This window comes from Vombatus ursinus, unplaced genomic scaffold, assembly GCF_900497805.2.
Source record: "Vombatus ursinus unplaced genomic scaffold, bare-nosed wombat genome assembly UNPS02014163.1, whole genome shotgun sequence".
Lineage (NCBI taxonomy): Eukaryota > Metazoa > Chordata > Mammalia > Diprotodontia > Vombatidae > Vombatus > Vombatus ursinus.
The window spans coordinates 85,809-106,758 of NW_020953941.1; the positions used below are offsets into that span (position 1 = coordinate 85,809).

The 20,950-nt window shown below is 36.7% G+C and overlaps 2 pseudogenes; both read right to left on the reverse strand.

Moving 5' to 3' along the window:
• Positions 1–1,568: 1,568 nt before the first annotated feature.
• Positions 1,569–7,013, reverse strand: LOC114040992 (annotated as a pseudogene).
• Positions 7,014–19,506: 12,493 nt separating this feature from the next.
• LOC114040978 lies at positions 19,507–20,436 on the reverse strand (annotated as a pseudogene).
• Positions 20,437–20,950: the final 514 nt, after the last annotated feature.

Sequence of the window (20,950 nt, forward strand, 5' to 3'; positions counted from 1 at the left end):
ACTAAAGAAAAAGTAAAAAAAAAGTAATAGAATTGAATCATAGTATATGAGAAGGAAAGTAAATTGTAAAAACTATGTAAGGGTAGGAAGGGAACAGATTTTGAAAGGTTTTAATTTGATTTTACAGCTAAAAGGTTTTTATTTCTGAGTGGATGTGTATGACATGAGAAGATTTATGCTTTAGGAAAATGATTTTCATATGTTAGTTAATGGGAATAGGGAGAGACTTGAGGCAGGCAAATCAACTAAAAGAATATTGTGATAATTCCAAAATGAGGTGATGAGGGATCAAGAAGGCAGCAATATTCATGGTGAGAAGGTTATCCATGTGGGGGATGTTATGGGATAGGGGAAGGAAATCGATTTATTTATTGCCTACTGTGGTCAGGTACCATGCTATGTACTTTATAAATATTATTTTATTTGGAAAAAATAGAAATGATGAGACTGGGCATGATTGGGCAATAAATTTTAATTGAATGAATTTCAAAGGAGGATGAGTTACTGAGAGATGGTGTATAGGGAGAATATGGAAGTGACAATGGAAAGTATTATGGCATGGAAGTGGTATGGTGTTGAGGTCCAAATACCATGGGTCAAATGAGACTTGGAACTGGGGATACAAAGTTACAGAGTTACCTTCTCTTGAGTGGGGACATGTTCATGTGCAAGTACATTTAAATATAAACAAAGCAAATCAATATAATTCAGGGGATACGCAAAAAGGAGATTGAAGAAAAGGTTTAGATTCAAGGTAGTGGTTGGGTTGAGGAAGAACATGAATTTCATATTATTTGAATATTCTTTAAAGGAATTAGGGATGTTTAGCCCAGAGAAAAGGAGACTTCGAGTGAGAGGGTAAAAAGGGAATGAATGTTGTCTTCAAATATCTGAAGGGATGTGCTATGGATGAGAGTTTTGCCTTATTTTTCTTGGACCCAGAATGTAAAATTAAGTACAATGAATAGAAACTGTAAAAGGTTCATTTTCAATTAAATGTCAGGAAAACTTCCTATTTGAATTCACCAAGAGTATAGAATTCTAGAAAATATTGCTTCTCCTTCCTTAGAGATATTCAAGTAGGACAGGATCAGGGATCAATCTCCTCCTCCTCCTCCTCCTCCTCTTCTTCTTCTTCTTCTTCTTCTTCTTCTTCTTCTTCTTCTTCATTGGTTGAGTTGACTACACAGCTTCAGAAAATCTTTCTCCTACTGAAATTGTTGCCTTTAAAAGATAGGAGGAAAACAAAAGGAATAACACAGTAACATCATATCGATAATAGTGTAAACTGATTGTTGGTGTATTGATATTGGGTATTTTTATCACCAACAGACATACACATACACAGATACAAAAAAAGCCATTTTGTCCAATGGTGGCTTTATGATTAAGAGCCCAATACCTAGTTCAACTCAGGAAGGAAGAACTAGTCTATCCCATAGGACAATTGTGCAAGTTGATTAGACTTTAGGAAAACCTCTAGCTCAGTCCACTGAGTGGAGGAAAATTCTACCCTTGCAATTGGTAATATTTCTATGTTTGAAAGATGATTATATGTTCCACGGAGGTCACTTTCCTTTGGACACCAGTTTTTGTAACCAAACTTTTCTCATGGCAATTTTCATGTCAGTGTTTCTAAGGGAATAGATGAAAGGGTTGAACATAGGCACAAGGAAAGTGTAAAAGAGGGCAAACACCTTATCTTCATTGACAGAATGCCTGTAGGCACATAGGTGAAGATGAGGGTCACAAAGAACATGATAACCACAGTAATGTGTGATCCACAAGTGGAGAGGGTCTTATGCCAACCCTCTGATGACTGAGTCCTCAAGGTGGTCAGGATGATGATAGAAGAAATAAGCAAGGAAATGAAGGTCAAAAGAGACAGCATCCCAGTGGCACCAATTAACACAGTAACAAGCAAGAAAGTATCTGCACAGGACAGCTTTAGCAGAGGAAACACATCACAGAAATAGTGGCCTATTTTATTGGAGCCACAGAAAGGCAGCTGTACAGTGATCAATACTTGCATGACTGAATGAAGGAATGCCCCTATGCAAGAGGCCAACACAAGAAGACAGCATACCTGTCTACTTGTGATGACTATGTAATGCAATGTCTTGCAGATGGCAACATAGTGATCAAAGGCCATTGCCACCAGGATGAAGATCTCTGTGGCACCAAAGAAATGAACACAGAACATATGGGCCATGTAGTTGTTGTAGGAGATGGTTGTTCTCTGAGCCAATAAATCCACAATCAGTTTTGGAGCAACACTGGAGGTGAAACAGACACCCATGAAGGACAAGTAACTGAGGAAAAAGTACATGGGCTGTTCATTGAGTTGACTAAATCTGATGGTGTTCAGGATGAAGAGGTTTCCCATCAAGATCACAAGATAGCGAAGTGAAAAGAAAATAAAACTGACTTCCTTGACCTCTTGATTATTGAACAGACCCAGCAGGATAAATTCTGTGACATTGTTCTATCCCCCATGACTTCAGCACTGAGTTGAGTCTATAAGGAAAAGTTGGTATACCTAAAACTAGAAAAATCAAGGATAAAATTAGTTATATTTTAAATATCCCCAGTAATAACCAGGTATTACCCTCTCCATCAAGGGAGAGAACATTATACTTATTAAGTTTTTGGTTCCATTTTAACATTGTCAATCAACTAGCATTACTTAAGTGCATATTATGTGAAACTTACTCAACAAGAAAAAACATATAAAGTTAAATACTAAAACTAAAATTCAAAGTAAGAAAAGAAAAAAAACAGTCATATGCACAGCAGAATATGAGAGGATTCAAAATATAGAGCAATAAATTTCTATCAAGAAAGCCTATGTAATAAAAACTACACATTGTATTCAGAGCTGTCCATCTTTGCTTCCTTGTGAATTTCCTTTTGTTCTTTGCTGTGTACTTTTCACTTTGTTCTTTTCCTCCTTCCTCCTCCCCTCCCCAAAGAAAGATTGATAGATAGATATACATATATAAAGATATAGATAGAGATATATGTCACATACACACATATATATTCACAATACACGTTTACTAAAAATATATGTATGTACATACATGTATACACTTACACATACATATATTGAGATATCAATAATCATACTCAAATATAGACATATGCATTCAAATACGTCTATGTAAGACCATACTATACTTGTCTGTCCTCTGTTTCTTTGAGGATGGATAACATTTTCCTTCATAAGTCCAAGTCTTTCCATATTTTTCTAAGTCCACCAATACATCAATTCCTACACCATAGCCATATTTCAACATTATATTATCTAGTTATTTTAAATAGTCTAAAACAATGTTGATTAATATGGCTGACATATAATGTAGTTTCCCTATTTTTCTCTTTTGATTAAATAAATGTTAGCTTTTACTTTGTTTGAGATCATGGTTACAACTCCTGCTTTTTCTTCTAATAAATTCTACTTCTGATCCTTATTTTATGTTTTTGTGTATCTCTTATTCCCTATCCCTCCTGACTCCTCTACTTTGCTTCTACCCACTACCTTGCCCTCCTATTACTTAACATATACCCTACAAAGTTCTTTCCCTTGTCCTCTCTCCCATTTATCCAAGGAAAATTAAGTTAAGTGACTTAACAAAGAATGGTAGAGAAGGAAGTATGTTGAGGTGAGGAAATAATATTCACAGTGATCACAACCATTGAAAGCAAAAAAAAAAAAAGACCCAAATATAGATTAATGAGGTGAACAATCTTGATTCTTGCAACTTGATCATGCATTATGTGCACCTCCTAGTGATAGAGAGAGGGAGAATATACAACAGTAGCTATGGGGAGAGGTAGATGCTATGACTATGTGGTCAGTGTTTCAGGTGTTTGGTTGTTGTTTTGTTTGTTGTGGCCTATATCTGGGAATTTGTTAGTATGTCAAGCTCTGCTTTGAGAAAAGTCCATCTACAAAAGAGAATTATCATGAATTCTGTAATTCCTAGTCTTCTACAGTTATCTGGCCAACTTGATGTGTCTCTTTTAAGGTTTACTTAATTGTGCTTTTTGTTTGTGATTGTTTACAAAGTGACATTTAGTGGAAATGATTCTATAGAAGCAATGGACTGCCAGCCAGAGAGAAGAGGTAAAACTATATCTGACTAAATTTGAATGGAAAGAATAACATCAATTTAAAAGAATCAAAACCAAATATACACTTATAATGACTGAGTTTGGCCCCAAAATAAAGATGATAAAATGCATATATTTCCCTCCTTTCAGATCTATGTGTGTGAGGAGGTTGGGTTGAGGGAAGCTTTTGGGTGTGGCCTTTTATATATAATAGTGGATTCTATTAATGATTTGGGTTTCATTAAACTGTTTTTGTCTGTTGTTATCCAGATAAAGTTTAATGAGATTGTACACACTGATGAACAATGCACTGCTCTGGTGTGAAGCATGGGATATTTATGCACGTATGTATATTTATGTACTCACACATGTGTATACATGCTCCAATATAATATATATGCATATGTGTATACATTTATATACATATGCATATATATTATATATGTATATACACATATATCAAAAATTTGTACAAGAGGACAAAGAGAGAGATACCATTCCATCACAAACTGGTCTCTTAAGTTGGCCTCTTATTGCTTACAAAAGAGTCTTCTTGTCTTCAGTTGACAGAGAAAGACACACATGTTCAGAGAACTCCTTTACATATGCCATTCTATTAACAGCCAGTGTCCTAGACTGGCCACTTTGTGCTTTCAAGGGACTCTTCCTGCCTATCAGTGACAGACAGTCATCATTCCATTGCCTGCAGAACTCCTCTCGTGCCTCTTTCCATCTTCGGGAGTTGTAGAAATATATCATTCCAGCATGCTCCAGCGATCTATGTCCTACCCTGACTTGACCTACCTTCAGTCATTCCATTGACTCACCCAACTAGCCCTTTGCTTAAGCTATCTAAAATCCAGAAAGGATTCTACCCTGAGTCCTAACCCCCAGGATTGTTGATAACCAGCATAACTCATTCCACAAACAGTACCACTCTTATGTGGTCATGCTCTTCCCTTCCAAGTCATTCTAAACACCTATGTATCATTATTCAAACCACATTGTCTCCATCCCCCACTGGCCAATCATTTATTGCCCTTCCTCTCAACTCAATCACCCTCTCTCATTGTCCCACTCTAAATCAACCAGTCCCTTCACCTGTGCTCAGTGAAAGACTTATTCCATCAGTAACAAAACTCTGATTTTAAATATTTTCCTTTCCAAATCACTTGCTGAGATGGGGAAGTTGGAATGTTCCTTACTTACATTTCCCCTTCCAAGTACATCTTCTACCACCATCGCTCAGTAACCTCTCTTCCTTTGAAGTTCACTCAATGCTGATCTACCATTAAATCAAAATTCTTCCAGTTACTGTTTAATATCTTCCAGAATACCCCCCTTCTTTCCTCAATGATTTCAAAATTGGCTCAAAGTTTGTTATTTTTTTTTCTCTACTCCCCAATTCCAGCCTCCCAGTTGGAGATTTTAACATATGTGTCAATTTTTTTTCTTCAACTATCCTGAAAGCTCGATTCTTCAACTTTCTAGTTTCATGTGAACTACTTCTTCACCCTACCTCACATACACACAGAGATTATCATATCCTCGATCTTGCCATCACTAGCATATTTATTCTTTCCATGTTGTTGAACTCTGAATTTCCTATATCTGATCAATATCTCATGACATCCCATTTTCCCTCCATTTTGCAAGCCAAATCTTATTTTTTAGTCTATATTTTGATATTGAATCCATCTATCTCTATTTTTTTCAAAGAGATAATCCCACCATTAGTTGATATCTCTTCCTTTTTTGGTCATGACTCTTTGGTGAGTTACTTTGACTGTTTACTAGCCTGTTCTCTTAAGTCTCTTGGTTTCTTTTCCTATTACTGATGTTGCCTTGTCAAGTCTCAACCTTGGATTACTGCTATTATCTAAAACTTTCACTCCTATTCATCTGAACAAAGCTGGATAGAAATCATAAAAAAGGTTACATAATGTCAAATGGTCTCTCACCACAGAACAGCAATTCTTTTTTATATATCACTAAGTGACTCAGTTTCTTACTCACCACTGACTTTTCTGAACTTTTTTTTTCTTCCTCAAACTTCCCATTACATTTACTTCCTCTACCCTCTCACCCAAGGATGTTGCCCCATATTTCACTGAAAAAATGAAGTTATCTGCTTGGAGCTCACTCTTTTTTCCTTCTCCTCATCTCACATCACACAGATACCTTCTTCCATGATCTTCTTGCTCATCCCTTTATTACATGAGGCTTTGACACTTTTTGCCAAGGTGTTCCCTTATCCATACTCTTCTAGATGTATAAGTGATCACAGCCCAAGATCTGCTTTCCATGATATTGTTCCTCTCCTTACTAGATGATTCCATGTTATATAGAAATGTAACCATATCTCCCCCATACCTAAAAAGAAAACAAAACAAAATAAAACTTTATCTATATATCCTCAGCAGTCATCATACTATATATCTCCTCCTTTTCATGGTTAAATTCCTTCTGCTGAGTTTCTTCTTAATTCTCTGCAATCTGGTTTCTGACCTTCTCATTCAGCTGAAATTATGCTCTCCAAAATTGTTCCCTTAACCACCAAATCTAATGGCTTTGTATAAATCTTCCTCTTGATGTTTCTGGACCTTTGATTTTGTTAATTGCCCTCTTCTGATACTCTCTCCTCTCTAGGTTTTTGTGACACTGCTTTTCCTTCTTTCTTCTCCTGTTTTACTAAAGCTTGTTCATCTATTTGGCTTTCTGGCTTGCAATCTAGGTATCATCCTTGATTCCTTGATCTGTTTCATTCCCCACAAGCTAGGTCTTGTGGCCCCAACACAGACGTCCAGCTGAGAGATCCACAATCTTGATGCAGCAGGCCAGCCACAAGACCCCATGGCACAGGTGCAGCAGGCCAGCAATAAGGCTTTGGGCCCCATTACAAGAAGCTTGGGACAGTATCATCCACCCCAGAGCAAAGCACAACTTTAAATGTAATGAGATAACCTGTAACAATAATAAAAACAATAATGATTATGATGATGATGAAGAAGAAGAACAAAGAGGAGGAGGATTGGAAGGAAGGGGAGGAGGAGGAGGAGGAGGAGAAGGGGAAGGTAAAGGAGAAGGCAAAGGAGGAGAACCTGACCATAGAAAGTTTTTATGTGACAACAGAGAAGATAAAATGCAAACTCACAAGAAGACAACAATGTCAAAATAACTACATGCAAAATCCTCAAAAATATGTGAATTGATTTAAGACCCAAAAAGACCTCCAGGAAGAGCTACAAAAAAGCATTTTAAAAATTAAATAAGAGAGGGAGAATAAAAATTGGTAAAATAAATGAGAGTGATGTAAGTGAACTATGAAAAGAGTCAACAGCTTTGGTAAAGGAAACACAGAAAGTGGGGGTAGGGGAGGTGTACAAAAATTCAATAGAGTGGGGGAACTCCTTAAAAAGTTGAATTGGCCATATGGAAAACAAAATATGAAAGCTAATTTTAGAAAATAATGCTTTGAATATAACAATTGGGCAAGGGATAACTAGACATGAAAAATCAATCAAACAAAATCAAAAAAGAAAAAAAATAGAAGAACATTTGAAATTTCTCATTGGAAAAGTATCTATCCTGGAAAATAAATCTGGGAAAGGTAATTTAAGAATTATTAGGCTATCTGAAATCCAGGATGATAACAAGGTCCTGGACACCCTATTTCAAGAAATTACTAATGAAAATTTTCCTGATGTTCTAGAATCTGAGAGTAAAATATGAATTAAAAGAATCCAATGACCATTTCCTGGAAGAGATCCCCCAATGAAAATTATAAAGAATATTATTTTATCCCAACCATTCTGGAGAAAGTATTGGAACTAGGCCCAAAGGTCCATGAAACTGTGCATATCCTTTGACAGAAATGTTATAGACAAATTCCAGAACTCCCAGGGCAACGGAAAAATACTACAAGCAGCCATAAAAATAAACAATTTAAATATTATGGAGTTACAGTCAGTATTACACAGGATTTAGCAGCTTCTACATTAAAGGACCAGGGGCTTAAAATATGATATTCCCTAGGGCAAAGGAGCTAGGATTACAATCAAGAATCACCTACCCAACAGAAATGAATATAAAATCCTTCAGGGGCAAAAAACAAACATTCAATAAAATAGAGAACTTTCAAATATTCCTGATGAAAAGACCAGAGATGAGCAGAAAATTTGATTTTCAAATAGAAGACTTAAGAGAAGTATAAAGACGTAAACCTGAAAGAGTAAACATGAGGTTCAATAAGATTAAACTTTTTACATCCCTACACAAGAAAATAACTTGAAACACTTAAGAACTTTATCACTATTATAGTTGTTAGAAGGAATATATACATATAGATACATACATACACACATATGTGTGTGTGTATATATATATATATATAGAAAGAGAGAGAGAGAGAGAATGCAAGCTTAAGTTGATTTTAATGGAATGAGATTAAAAAAATAAAAGTAGGGGTTGACAAAAGAAGATCACATTGGAAAAAGAGGGAAGGGAGAAGGGAGAAGTAAAATAGGGTAAATTATCTCACATGAAAAAGGTACAAAAGATGTATTACATTTTTTGAGGAAAAGGTGGGGGGATAGTGGGCATTGCTTGAACCTTAATTTTAATTGGAATTGGATCCATCCCAAACTTATAATATAATTTGTGCAGCCATTCCACAATTGATTGGTATTGCCTCTATTTTCTTTGCTGCCTCAAAAAGAGATACTACAAATATTTTTATACAAATAGATCCTTTTCTTTTTTCTTTGATATCTTTGTAATATAGTCCTAGTAGTGGTATTGCTAGGTCAAAGGGTATGCACAATTTTATAGACATTTGGGGCTAGTCCTACATCTTTCTACAGAATGGTTGGACTAGGTCAATTTCCGAGGAATTTCAGAAGGTCATTGGAGGAATATTTTAATTTCTACTTTGTGCACTGATTGAAAAGTATCTGGGTAATTTTGCTTTATGATTTCTTGAAAAATGATATCTAAGCTATTTTTAGAATTGTGCTCATTGGGTAATCTAATAATTCTTAAATTATCTATCAATATTTTTCCAGGTTTTTTTTTTCTTTGAGATATTTTGTGTTTTCTTGTCTTTTTATTATTTTCATTTCACTTTATTGTTTTTTGGTATCTCATGGACTCATTAGATTCCACTTGATCAATTTTAATTTTTAAAGAGTTATTTTCTTCAATGAACATTTGTATCTCTTTTACCATTTCAGATCAATCTGAATTTCATATGAAGTAGAAGAATGACAAATGTGTCTGTTCAGTCATCAAAATTGGGAGTGTCTCTTTCCTTCTATTATTTAATGGACATCTGCAACGACTTCACAGGATTGGAAGGTCTAGATGATTAACAGTCTCCAGAATAAATGGAATGTAAGAATTCACGAGTTCCAGGATGCAGTGAAGTAGTCAAGGAAGTCCTCAAACTTTGCAAATGGAATCTTTCTGTCTGTTATACTTTGTACACCTTGATTTAACTTGGTTTGGGGAGTGTAATAGCAGATCATTGAAATAAAATGATTGATAAAGAACATGACTGAATTATATTGTTGTTAAGTGAGGGAAGAACAATTAGGGCAGAAATATCAAAAGAGTCACAAAGGAAATAAAAGAAATACATTTCTCCCTGAACCCCTACTTCTCCATCAGCTGCTGAGATTTAAATATTTTGTGGTGTAATTATGTTTCCAGTTATTGAGTTTTTATGTCATATGTAGCCATTGTCTTTTTCCCTTGAACTATTGAGGCCTTTTACCTGCAATAGCTCCCTATTACCAAACAAATCACATATATCACTTTTTTGTGCAATATTGAAAGCTCTCCATGATCTTCCTCTGTCCTATTCCTCTTTAGTAACTTACCATTTAGCCAGACTGCCCTACTTGCTAATCCTCTTCATGATGTGCCATCTTATATTTCCCTGCAATTGTACTGACTCTTCACCAAGCCTGAAATACTGTCCCACTCTGCCTAGACTCTTAGAATCCTTATCTTTTATAGACTCAGCCAATTCTTTTTCTTTTTTTTTAAGGTCAGTTGGGGTTAACTGACTTGCCCAGGGACACACAGCAAGTAAGTGTCAAGTGTTTGGTCTGAAGCTGGATTTGAACTCAGCTCCTCCTGATGACAGGGCTTGTGGTCTATCCACTGGGCCACCTAGCTTCCCCTTAGACTCAGCCATTTCATGAAAGTAGCCTTTCCTGATCTCCCTCCTTACTGTCCCACATGGTGCTAGTTTAATTTTCTCTATACTTAACTTCAAACTACTCTTTTTATCTTAGATATTTTAATTCATATAAACTACATATCCCATTCAAATATAAATTTATCAAGGGCAGGATTTTTTTTTATTTTTCCCTTATATTTCTTGGTGTTAGCACAATGCCTGGCACATGGGAATCAATTAGTGAAGGAATGGATTTTAACTTAATTTTGATTGTGTCTTTCTACCTTTATTATTTTTGTTGTTGTTCATTTGTGTCTGATTCTTTGTGAGTCCTTCTGGTGTTTTCTTGGCAAATTTACTAGAGTAATTTGCCATTTTCTTTTCCAGCCCATTTTATGGATGAGGCAATTGAGGGAAATATGGTTAAGTAACTTGCCCAGGGTCACAGAGCTACTAAGTGTCTGAGGCTTGATTTGGACTCAGGTCTTCCTTACTCCAGGGCTGGTGCTCTGTCCACTGCACCACCTAGTTGCCCATTTCTGTTATATCTGCTCTCTAATTCAGAGGTCATAAACTGTGGCCTGAGGGCCAAATCCAACTTGCTAGATTTGTCCTGTAGCCCACAGTTTGTTCAACCTCTATGAGTCTATTTTTCAAACAACTATCGAAGCTATTTTACTAAATGCACGCCTTACAGGGTCACTTAAAAACTCAGTAAACTTTAATGACTCCCTATCATACCTAGGATGGTGGTTCTCAATCACCCTGTATTCTTTTCTATGAGTAGTTGTGACACACAGAACATTTAAGTTACTTAGTAAGTAAGTAAGTAAGTGAGTAAGGAAGAAGAAGAAGAAGAAGAAGAAGAAGAAGAAGAAGAAGCATTCTCAAAAAATTGGACCTTCAGAACTTTGACATTCCTTTTTATTCTCTCAAATGGACTCTCATCCTCCTCTCTCTATGTCTCTGTTTCTATATCTCTTGAAGTTCTCCCTTTGCCTGTCTCTCTGTTTGCCTGTCTGTTTCTGTCTCTCTGTGTGTCTGTCTCTGTGTGTCTATCTCTCTCTCTTTGTCTGTCTCTTTTTCTCTCTCTTTCTCTGTGTCTCTGTCTCTCTTCCCTCATTTTTACAAATTACAACCAAAAGCAGTTTTGCAAATTTTCAGATGTACTTGCTGTTATGACTTTCCTGATGCCAAGCCAGGAAGATCTGGTAGAATACTATAGCAGGCAGGCAAGACCTAAAAATTGTCAATTTATTATCTGTGTTTCTAAATACAATGCACTTACCTCTCTACCACATGGCACCAGGAGGCAACTGTCCATATACCCTTGAGGGACATAAAGTTGGATAACTGTTGTTTAATTTCAAGAAAAAAATCTAAATTCCCTCTAGAAGTATCATTTTTTCAGACTCTCAAAGCCTTACAAATACTACTGCTCACATATTAGAATCTGCTCAGATGTTCTTTTCACTTTTTTCACAGTCGTGCTTCAGAGAGTTGAATGTCATATTTATTTTACTTTGCAATGCAGAAATGTTCCTCCTTTATTTCTTAGTTGCAAATTTATAATAAAAAGATGTGTGTCTATCTTCAGACACCTTTAAGAGGTGGGGAAATAACTACTTGTTCTCACTTTCTTAGTTTCTTCATGAGTTGTACTAGTCTTGATCTGTTTATGTCTGTTTTATAAATACCTGCATTTAATCAGAGTTCTTACTAAAGTAAGCTGCTGAAGGATGTGTTTGCCCAGTGGGTGGAATCCAACTTGGCTACTGGTAAGGCTTATGACCAGTAGGTATGTCGGGCATTGAAATCTTAAGCTACAGATGTTGGGATATAGATACAGCAAATAGATTCCAAGTTAATTATACAATACCAATTTTTTTAATCATATTTAATAGTTACTGATCAGGAAATAAGATTTGATCAGTGGTCATTTATAATCTCTGGGCTAAGTAAAGTTATAATAATGACTTCAACTCAGCTTGATTAATTAAGGAGTGCTTGATATAAGGGACTCATTTAAATATCACCATGAAATCCCTTGGATTCATCGTTCAACAGCAGTAAGTTTTCTAACACATTACCTTACTTCATTTTCTAGAAAAGACAAAATGTAGATACGTGTTTGTGTGTATATGTGAGTGTGTATGTGTGTGTGTAAATATTGTTAATCTTACAAACTGAATGAAGATAAATGACAAGATTGACAGTCCTCCTGGGTCTCACAGATGTTGTAAGGATTATATTTAATGACATAATGTAGGTGTAAAAGGAAGGCAGTAAGAAAATGTGTCTCTTGAAGATGCTTCATCCTTTATTGATTGACATGTTAATTCTATTTTTGTATCTTTTATTATAATTTCTAACTTTGTAAGTTACTTCATGAAACTGCCTCACACTTTTTTTAAATTAATTTATTTTGATTTATCAATAATCAGTTCCACATGCTTTTGAGTTTAAAATTTTTCTCCCCCTTCCTCCCCACCACCCTCCCCAAGATGGTGCATAATCTGATATAGTCTATACATTTACATTCATATTAAACAAATTTTCACATTAGTGATGTTGTAAGTAGAAATTAAAACCAATAGGAGGAACCATGAGAAAGAGGAACCAAAACTCAACTGAAGAGAAAAAAAATAGCAATTTGGCTTCCAAAGTTCTTTCTTTGGATGTGGATAGCTTTTTGCATCACAAGGCCTCTGGAGATGTCTTCGATCCTTGTATTGCCAGAAGGGGTTAAGTTTATCAGTATTACTCATGGTGCAACGTGGCTGTTATTGTGTACAACGTTCTCTTACTTCTGCTCATTTCTTTCAGCATCAGACCATACAAGTATTTCCAGGTCTTTCTGAAGTCAGCCTGTTCATCATTTCTTATAGCACAATAGTATTCCATCACATTCATATACCACAACTTGCTCAGCCATTCCCCAATTGATGGGCATCCTCTCAATTTCCAATTCTTTGCCACCACAAAAAGAGCTGCTATGAATATTTTTGTACTTGTAGGTCCTTTTCCCATTTGTGTGATATCTTTGGGATATAGCCCTAGAAGTACTTTTGCTGGGTCAAAGGGTATGCACATTTTTATAGCCCTTTGGACATAGTTCCAAATTGTTCTCCAAAATGGTTGGTCATTTCACAACTCCACCAACAATTCATTAGTGTTCCAATTTTCCCACATCTTCTCCAACATTTATCATTTTCCTGTTTTGTCATGTTGGCCATTCTGATAGGTGTGATGTGGTAACTCAGAGTTGTTTTGATTTGTATTTCTCTAATCAATAGTGATTTAGAGCATTTTTTCATATGACTGTAGATGGCTTTAATTTTTTCATCTGAAAACTCTCTGTTCATACCCTTTGACCATTTATGAATTGGGGAATGGCTTGTATTCTTAAAAATTTGATTTAATTCTCTATTTATTTTAGAAATGTGCCTCACACATTTTTAATCATTTCATTTCCCTCAAGCTAGAAGGGAGATTATTGTTAAAAGGTAATATTTTGTACTTCATAATGTCTAATTTTGCCAGACTGGAAACAATTAGAAACTAAGTTTATATTCTGGAGATAGCATACCAATCAATGTTGTTCAGTAAGCAAGAATTGTGCTTGTGAACAATGGAAGGTGTATTCTAAATAAATCACCTCATATTCTTAATATTTAGGTCACCCCCAAAAAACAATTTAAATTAAATAAAAGGATGGACAGAAGCAAGAATTTCATCATCATCATCATCATCATCACCACCCCCATTTTATATATGAGGATATAGAAGCTGAGAGAAATTATTTATTTGTCCACAGTCACAGAGCTAGCTCTTATTTCCAGCCATAGCATTCCCTCCACATTGAGAATTGGTTCTACTCAAAGGAATCCTTTTATTTATCTCATGTATTTGTTTGTTTTCCTTTGCCTTTAACGAAAACATGGAAGGTTAAATCACAAAGAAATCTTAGAAATAATTTAATTGAAGCCTTCTAAATTTACTGGTGAGAAAATCAGAGAGACAGAGGAGAGTGTTACTTGCCAAAGATCCCAAAGGCCAGAAGTGAAAGAATATGGTTTTGACCGCAGGTTTGATGTTGTTTTTGCTGTTGTTGTTTTTTTTTCCAATTACAAATCTAGAGTTGTTTCCAGTATCCTATGCTGACTCTACGAAAACTGTTATTGAAATGTTCAATTTTCTTTCCTGAAGTCCCAAACCCTGGGAAGTCCCAAAAGTAGAATTTGGAATCAAGCCTATTTCCAAATTACATTTTAAGTCTAATGCATTTGCTCTTTTAACTAGTACCTATTAACCAGAAATGCATTATAAGTAATCTCCAAATCACAAAATATTTTATTTTGTACATTCTTTTGATTTTCCCCAAATTGCTTATTTATGTTGCTATTAATCTATACCCTCTCCCTCTTTGAAACCTATTATGTAGTATTGGGGCATGTCTGTGTGTGTGTGTGTGTGTGTGTGTGTGTGTGTGTGTAAAAGCACTTTGGTCAAATCATTTCTATTCTGTGCCACAAGTTTCTCCATCTGTAAAATAATAATGACAATGAAGATTATAGTGGTTATTAGGATGATGATGATGATGATGATGATTGGATCCATGATTTTATTGACATAGAGAGCTCCAAAATGAGGATAGTCTCTGTAACACTTCCGTTTGATGTTTCCTTTGTAGCACATAATCTTAGAGAAATCTTGGAACCCTAAAACATGTGATGACTTATCCAGGATAATGCAGAATGTATGATTCAGTGGTGGCACATGAACCCAGGTCTTCCTGGGTTCATGTCCATACATTTTGCCACTCTTTATGTCATGACAGCTTACATTTTATTTATATATTATATTAAACTGCGTTGAGGACTCATTTCATATTCCTTTATGGGATCTTTTTTTTTTCAGTCAAAAACGAGGTTTATTGAAGAATCGTCACATTAGCTAGACTTGTAAGGAATCTGAGCACCTATGGGATATTGGCTAGATTCTAAGAATCAGAGCATCTTAATGGAGACAAGATGGACCTTATATCTAGAAAGACTGTGGGAGGCATCTAGGAGTGGCCAAGTAGTTTGGGGTGACAGGAGGAATTGCATTAGAGATCTATATGGGAGTGGCTAGTAAGCTGGGGTGAACAAACTCCTGGGACCTAGTCCTCATGGCCAAGGGAGAATGGAGCCAGGATAAGATTAAGGGTGGGAAATGGCCAGGGGCCATAGGGAGGTAAGACAATGGAGGGGAGATTGGGTGTAGCCACAATGAAAGGCCAGTTGATGGGATTATAGCCTCAGGGGAACTCCAGAGATTTGACTATGTGGGAAATTTCAGGGTTTTTCCTTTCTGGGGCCCAGATTACAACCCAATCATTCGCCCATCAAACAAATAGTAACCCAAATTCTTTTGGGGTAAGGGGCAAAGGTCTCGGCTTCTGAAACTGTTTCCTGCTGGCAGGGGGCATAGAGTTGTCCCTGCCTCAAGGGGGTTCCAAAGAGGAGGTCGACTGGACTGAGCACAGGCTGCATCCAGGGAATGATGGGGGGACATTGGTTGGCATCCCTAAAGCCCTCAGTAAACTTAGTGGGATCTTCTGAGTATCACTCCAGTTTCACTTTGACCTGAATGAGGTCTGAAATGGAGAATGGAACATGCACCTTAATCGTCCCATTAGGGGAGACAGGAACTTCCCTTAGGGGAAAAAACCCTGAAGGTGCTGTGGGAACTGGGGCTAGGGAGGTAGGGCTATAGGAAGTCCCACTTCTTGTGAGTGAGGGACTGGGAAATGCTGGCTAAACTGGACTGGACTGCAAAGCCAGGGGATCTGGGTGGCAAGGGGAAAACTCAGCTGACACTGGAGGAGGGGGAGGGATCAAGGGGAGCAGATACCACTGAGGCTGGGGCTGAGGCCAAGGTCTGGGTGGTCCTTGCCTCAGGGTAAAGGGCCTGGGGAGGAGGTGCTGCCAAAACATTAGCAGGGGTCTGAAGGGAAATTGTAGGTTGGGAAGGGGGTTGGGATGGAGGAAAAGGGGAGGAAAAGCAAGGGGAAAAGGGGTTAGGCAAGGAGGAAGGGGGATAGGAAACAGGGGGTTCAAGGAAAAATGGGGAGAATAGGGAGGGGATAGGGACTGGGGAGGTGCTATACCCCTGGAAGCCATAAAAAGAGGGTCATCCAAAAAGTCTAATTGATCCCCATTCCCCATTTGTTGGGTGGCTCTAGCTAGGAACATCCTACAATCTTTTCTCAGAATGGGGTCCCGAGAAAGTTCTACAAAAGTCATTATGTAGATAATCTCCACCCACTTTCCTTCTCTGCTACAATATCGTTTTAACCCTGAGAGCACATTTTGCTCTAATATCCCAAAAACAGGCCATGCCTCATAATTTTCCAGGTGATACTGAGGGCAAATGGTGTTGCAAAATAATACCAACCTTGTCTTTTTTAGTTCTTTAGAGAAACTAAATTTTTGCCAATTTTGTAAAAGACAGCCCAAAGGCAAATCTTCAGGAATTGAAGAGGATTGACCCTTTGTAGGTGTGGGGACTGGAAGTACCTCCCTCCTTAAAATAGATTTAGGAAGAAGACTCTGGAAACAGACAAAAAAATCAAAAACCCAAAGAAGTATGCTAAGTTTTCCCAAGTCCTTGGCACTGAGAGAATTGACAGGATTGGGCCTACCATTCTGCCCACATCCATGATCTTGAATAGAACCACTGGACCAAGAGCCTGAGAGTGTCAGGCTGAGTTCAAGACAACTTCATAGAAGTCTGACCTAATGGGACCTGAGAGGTCAGGCCTGAAAAGCACTTCCAAGCCAAGCCCTTCTAGTTGCTTGGAAATCCACCCAATTGAAGTATAATAAAAAAGAATTAGGGGAAGAGGGGAGGCTTATATACCTTCCAGTCCCAGCTGGTAAAGAGCTTGGTATAGGCAGTTTTTCCCAATCAGGGAACCATATGATGCAGTCTAGAGGTTAGGGGTCCTGTAATTCCAAAATCACGACACCCAGGTCCTCCTCAGAAGAATTCGACCCAACCCTTCTTGCAGCCAAAAACAAGATTTGTTGAAGATTCACCATGTTAGCTAGACTCTTAAGGAATCTGAACACCTATGGGCTATTGGCTAGATTCTAACAATCAGAGCCCCTTATGTGATCTTTATAGCAACTCTTTAAGTAGCTACCATTATTAACATTTCTTTTTTCAGATTCTTTTAGATATAAATGCAAAATCAAACTTGGTATGGGATTCAAGGCAGACATAGATAGCCATAATTGACATAGGTGATATGATTTGTTTCCTTAGAGTAAAATCTGTTATTTATATATCACTTCAAAGTTTGCAAAGCACCTTACATAATCTTATTTAAGCATTAATAAAACTGTGAGATAGATTTTCCAAGTACTATTTCTCACATTTTACAGCTAAGGAAATTGAGCCTTAGAGGGGTAAAGTGATTTGGCCATGGCCTCACAACTCAGAATTGTCAGAAGAAGTTGAAGTCTCATCAACAGTTCAAGGTCAATCCTCTATCTATTATCATGTGTTCTTTTTAAGCTTACCAAATCCAGGAGAGAGTTTATATTTTTTTAATCCTATGATTGCACTTCCCATACATATTAACACATGCCTTTTTTCATGTATATGGATTTTATTACCAAAGACAAAATCACAAAAAGAAGTATTAAAAGTAGATAAAGTTGCACTGAAAACAATACGTTTCTACAGATGAGTTAGATATTGCAGAGCATATTAGGATCATGTTTTTTGGGCGGTTGACTCAATTTTTATATTCTACTCTCTAACATTATGAAAGGCAACATGCTTCTAAGGTGTCATTTCCCCATTCTTCCAGGCATGTTTATAGACTTTAAGTATTCCTTCCCATAAATATCTTTGATGGTCAAATGTCTATGGATTAAAACACTACTGGCTAGAAATTCCCCAAATAAACTCATTCTTTACAGTCAGTCAAATAATATTTTGGTATTGTGGTTTTTAAACTGCTAAATTCCCAGCAAGAGGGATTTTATATGTTTGTTTTATCATTAGTTTGTTTTCTCATTTATGGTCCGAGAAGACCTGAGTATGTCTCATCCAAATTCTAATAAGGTGAAATTTCAACAACCCCACCTTCTACACCAGTCATTGTTATAAGGAATGGATGAGTAACAGTCCTGCTGTTATGGGGTGAACATTCACTCTGTTACAGATGAAGCTAATCCTGTTCATCTACAACAAGCAGACCCATAAGAATTGACAAAACTTTCCCAGAAACAATTTTAGGATTCAGTTTCCCTGCACCTAGTTTGCATAAATTTTTGGATTTTGAAATACATATAAATTACTGGCAATTCTCACTGCTTTGCTACCTTTCATGATGATGGATACATAGTATGGTAAAAACAATAATTTACCTATAAAGGCAGAAAGGCAAAATGTGTTGCCATATGTTCTGGGAGGAAACAAGTTGTTTATTTTTTTTAATGAAAAAATAATTCCCCAATTCCTGGAGGCTGTGTGAAGCCTACATATTTAAGCAAGAGTGATGATGGAATCATTATGAAGGCTCATCTCTGCTCAATCCCCTTTATTAATTTGTTAATATAGAATAACATATTCTAGATGGTGAAAATAGGAATCACTATGTAGCTTTGTGACACAGAAGGACTGTGGGGTAAAGTCTTCTGAGAAGACCACAGATATTTGCTCAACACTACGTGTTCTTGTGCTTTATTCTGATGTGACTCTTCACCAGGAAATGAAACAAGAAGAATCCGCTTCTATAATCCTTAAATGGTATATCCACTGAATTGCATTGGTTTTGCTCTTGGTAAGAACATTAGGGAGTGGGCCAAAGATCAGTCAGTTACTAGATTCAGGTCCACCTTGACCATGAACCATGATCAAATAAGCTTTGTTATTATTCCTGGATAAAGAGTGGCATAGTACTCCTCTATGACTTCACTTGATATCTGAAACTTTTTGGACCAAAGTATACTTCTTTGACTGCCATTCCCCTGTTCATGTTATCACCAATATTGGCATGTAAACTTCTTGAATAAAGGGGCAGACTGGGGTGGGGTGCCATTTATATCTCCATTTTTGAGCTCATATAGCAAGAAACCAATACATTTTTTGTCTTCTATAATTAATTGTTTCATTTATAATCAACTAGAAAGTGTTATTCATCTGTTTTATTTGAATAACAAAGCAAATTTTCTGGACCACACCATTCTCATGGCATTCTTCATTTCTGCATTTCTCAGCATGTAGATGAGAGGGTTCAACATGGGTGCAATCACAATGTAAAACACTGAGAACTCCTTGTCATTATTTTGGAAATTGGGAATTGGGATATAGGTGGAGATACCAGGTACAAAGAACAGAACAACAACCGTGACATGAGAAGCACAGGTGGAGAGGGCTTTCCATTGAGAGTCTGATGAATGGTACCTAAGATTATATAATATGACTATGTAAGATGCCACCAAGACCAGAAAGGTTGCCAAGACAACCATTCCAGCATTAGCAATGACTAAAATACTAGAAACATGGGTGTCTGTGCAGGCAAGCTTTAAGAGGGGTTTTGAGTCACAGAGGTAGTGATCTATTTGATTAGGGCCACAGAAAGGCAACCTCAGGATCATGAGTAGCTGGGCAATGGAGTGCCAAAATGCCACCACCCAGGCAAGCAGGATGAGCATGTTACATCTCTGCCTGTTAACAATTATCATGTAGTGTAAGGGTTTACAGATGGCAACATAGCGATCAAAGGTCATGGACACCAGGATGAACATCTCAACACCTCCAAAGAAATGAAAAGTAAAGAGTTGAGGCATGCAGCTATTGTAGGAGATATTCTTTCTGGTGTCAATTAAGTCACTAATCAGCCTGGGTACCTTGGTGGAAGTGAAGCATGGATCTGTGAAGGACAAATGCCAAAGAAAGTAGTACATGGGCTACTGTATCAGATGGCTGCATGTGATGGTGATGAAAATAATGAAATTTCCCAGGAAGATTGCTAACTAGCAGACCCCGAAAATGACAAAACACATTGTCTTCATTTCTTTCTTCATGAGAAGTCCCAAGAGTATAAAATCTGTGACATTATTATGATGCTCCATGTATTGAGAGTAGGAAATAGCTGTCTAGTAGTTTAATTAACCTGAAAACATAGAGGGCATGATAAAGCTTACTTGACATTAAATGAATAATTCTTTGTAAAGGTAAAGTTCAATTCCACATTATTACTACAACTCACACTGTATTCTTAAATCAGATCCACTTTTTCAAACATTTTAAAATGAGAGGATCCAAGATAGTCAATATTATCCACCCCATGGAATATTTTCTAAAATTCATCATCCAGTTCTTTACAACATGATTAATGTGAAATTATGTTTAATAGGAATGTATATGTAGAGGCCATGTAAGATTGCATGCTGTCTTGGGGAGGGAGGGGGAATGGATGGGGAGAAAAAAATTTAAACTCAAAAGCTTATGGAAGTGAATGTTTAAAACTTAAATAAAGTGAAAGTAAAAAAAACTACATTTGAAAAAGTTTAAAAAAAAACAAAAATAAAACATAATAAAATAAAATTCATTGTCCATCCAACATTTCCTTCTTTGACAATGAAA